Genomic DNA, 3979 nt, shown 5'->3' with positions numbered 1-3979 from the left:
AACGTCTCGATTCGAAATTTTAATGTATGATAAAGTGCATTTCTTGGGATTTTGTGGTAAAATGTTGATGCTGGCATCAATATCTAATAGTGAAACACTTAATAATACTATGCGAGCTGATTTTGATGATCTGTGAAGAATTTCAGTCTAAAATAAACACGAAGCGAGGCTGCGTGCAAGACATGTCAGACGTGTTTTAAAACACTGTTGAATAGCACATCTGACGCGTTGCGCAGCTCAGCTGACAACAGACAGACCACACAGCCACGCTGCTCAAGCACACGATACTTGTTACTTGTTACTTGTGTGAAGGACCGACATCACTGCACAAGGGCATCCCCATAAGCGCTCCGTCCCCTGAAGAAGCACATCTCGAAGTGTGTAGATGCTGACGGTTCCAAGCAATGTCTGATTCCATAACCTTCTGTTCTTCCCACTAAGTCTTGATCTTCTGCAGGCGCCCCATCCAATTCCAAGCTCACGAAGTCGCTCAGGATAATGGTATTCTGACTCTTCTAGTTCTTTTTCTCGTTTTTCCCTGACTGAACGCACAATTTCAGGTTTGCAGGGCACAGCTTTCCTTCAGGTTTTGCTTTCCCAGCGAGCTCATCATCCCGCCCATTGCCCTTGACTCCAGCAATGCCTGAGGTGAAGATCTACGTGATCTTTTTCAGTGTCGTGTTCTTCAGGTGCTCTGTCCATTCAGCTCTAAGGTTCCCACTTTCAATTTTCCTCAGAGTGCTATGAGAGTCTGTGCCAAAGATCACATGTGCTTGTCGAGTTGTTGTGACCCATATGTTAGCCTGAGTGATTGCCTCTATCTCCATTCTCATTCTAGATGTTGTTACATCGTATGCTCTCTGCTGTTCCTGCACCAATCTGCCACTCACTCTTGCTGAGAAGCCCCAGCCAGATTTTCCACATCGTTTAACAGGTCCATCTGTGTATACAACCACATCTCCATGCCGTGAGTTGTCTTCAATCAGTAGTCGTATCTCAGCATCTGTCACCCCCTGCGGCCACTCTCTACATTCTCTGTTCAGCGTAATCACTACCTTCCCAAAATCTCCCTGCTGTCTCTTATTCATTTTTATCCATTCTTCACCCCGCTGTTCTTCCAGTGGGCAGACTTCCTTGATGGTGTTTCCAGCCTCAGCCATCCAAGAAGCTTTTCGTTTCAGGCGATTTCCCTTGATTGCTCCAATGTCTTCGTGAAGTGGGTGTTGCTTATCAGCCGCCACCCTCATGTACGCCCTGATCTGAGCCACTTTGTGTCTATTTTCCACTGACATGAGGCCCAATACATGCCCCATACAGGTAATTAACGTATCCTTGGTGCAGCCTAGTATGATGCACATGGCTTCTTTTTTAACTCGATCCAACTTGTCCAGCTGGGATTTTGTCAAGGTCAATACTCCGAGCCCATAATCGATTACTGCTAAAACCAGCTGCTGATACATATGAAGCAGTAGCTTTTGTTCCATTCCTGAAGCCACCATGACCTTCACTGCATTCAAGTCATTCTTTGCCCTTTCCACAATAGCGTCTATGTGATCTTTAAAGGATAGACAGCGATCAAAAACTACTCCCAGACACCACATCTTTTGACATCTTAAAATATTCTGTCCATTTACCGTCAGCTCTGGGACGTCCGTCTTTACTATTCGATTGTTTAAAGAGCACCACAGTGCTGCACACGATAATGTTTACGTTCATTTGCACGGTGCTAGCTAGGCGAGCTACACGTCAGACCTACAGAGCCACTCTGGGACCGGCCTAAGGAGACACTTTCGTCGCTTCTGTCGCACGCGATTTAAAATTTGGGCTCATAATACGGGGTGCCCACTACAGCTGGATCGGGCCGATCGCCCGACTCGGTCGCCTGAAACTGAAAACAAACACATTTGTTATTTAGGCGACCGAGTCGGGCGATCGGCACGTTCGGTCGATCTCATCTGTAGTGAACATCCCGTATAAGGCCTGTCCCAGAGTGGCTCTGTAAGTTTGACCTGTAGCTCGCCAAGCGCACGCCGTCAGCACCGCCACACTGTGTGTTGGCTACTGTGTCTGAGTGAGCACCCTCTGCATGTCAGTACAGTTGCACTAGGCTAGACGCCCACAGGCCTACGAATGTACACAAACAGTCGAAACTAGGTCAACCTCTCGATTCGAATTTTTAATGTAGGATAAAGTGCATTTCTTTGAATTTTACAAGGGGCAAGCTAGGCGAGCTACAGGTCAGACCTTCAGAGCCACTCTGGGGCCGGCCTAAGGATACACACCTCGCGAATGATTGCGAGCGACTGTCGCACGCGTGGTGCAAAAGGATACATAGGCTAAGTGTTTTTTTATCATTATCACTGTTATGTTATATGTTTTTCGTGATTTTTTCTGATCGTTTTGTTTTCGTTTGTGTTTCTATTTTTAAAATCTTTTTTTTTTTTGGGGGGGGGGGGGTTCATCTTTATTCTTTTGTTCATTTTGGTGGGACAAGTTTTTAATGTTCTTAGAAGACGTTAGATACTATTGATTGTTCATGATACGTCACAAATCAAATCGATTTTTTTTTAAAACAGATACTTCTAGCACCGTAGCCCACTCATTACAGTATCATTGTTAGTATAATCAATCACCGAACACACTGAACATTGAAACTTTGAAAATTGTATAAATTAATTTTACGATAAATGTACGTCCCAACGATCATATTATAAGTGCCTCGGGACCTGTTACTAATGCAGACCGCAATAACATGCAAGCACACATGTTAGCCTACATTTGCCATACTCTTCTCACTGTTTTTTAAACTCGGATAGCAAAGAAGTAAGGCAACAAGCACTAACATTATCATCACTTAGATGTAACCCCCATATGATGTGTCGGCATAAAAATACCCCCATAGAATACTAGGGATTCTGAAAATGACTTATGTCCAATTCCAACAGTTCGGGACACATACAGTTCTGTTATTCGTCGTTTATTTTTACCTGTCGTGAAAGGTTAATCTGGAATTTTATTAATCGTCGTTTCTTTTTACCTGTCGTGAAAGGTTAATCTGGAATTTTATTATTCGTCGTTTCTTTTCTCTTCTCAGGGCGTTCAGCCATTTGGATTCGCTCCGTTCCAGCCCGGAAGTGGGCGAACAAGTCTCAACCTTCATGGAAAACCTGTACAATATCACAAACTGTGGCCGGTGTTTCCTGTACGAGGCTTCCGATATTTTCTACCTGCCCCAACATCTCGGCCAGAATTACACTTACTTCAGTGACCTCTTTGCCAACAATCAGGTCTCTTTTCATTCCAAGTTCTTTCAAGTTGGTTAATGCATGTTGTTTGTATTTGGGTACATAGAAACACATTGACATAATAATGTGTGTTTATTGCTGGGAAAGTTTTACATATCAGTCTTTCTGCTGGGATGTTGTGTCCCTCTCAGCCTGGGTTGGGCTGGGACGAAAGCCTGCCTCCTTTATTATGTAAATTGTGTTGATAGGGGAGTGAAAACACGTACTTTAAAATGAAAAGTTCAGTGCAATGTGCTTCTAGAGATACCTAGCCTTTCTTTTGAACTTTTGAAATCGAGTTTATTTGTTTAAAGGCAGCACATTTTTCAAAACGTCCGCAATTGTGTGTGGAATTAGGTAGCTGAATTCACAAAGCCAGAAATTTTAATGACTTTGCAAACAAATTATTGGGCGATCTCTACCTCTTCTTCCTTTTGCCGCTTAACTTTTTCACTTAAGCCACAACAACCCATCACTTTTGTCTTGGCATCCATGCTGAATCTTTACCTCCACATGGACCAACAAGATATTTTCTTATGTGAATTCACTAGACACCCGATGCTCATTGGCCGCTATCGTCTGACCGTCTTACACATCCTGTGTGAAAGTCAATTTTGACGCTTCACAAAATTTTACGTTGTATCTATCTATCTATCTATCTATCTATCTATCTATCTATCTATCTATCTATCTAT

Source organism: Aplysia californica, unplaced genomic scaffold (assembly GCF_000002075.1).
Source record: "Aplysia californica isolate F4 #8 unplaced genomic scaffold, AplCal3.0 scaffold00468, whole genome shotgun sequence".
Taxonomy (NCBI): Eukaryota; Metazoa; Mollusca; class Gastropoda; order Aplysiida; family Aplysiidae; genus Aplysia; species Aplysia californica.
Note: the sequence above shows the minus strand (reverse complement) of the source record.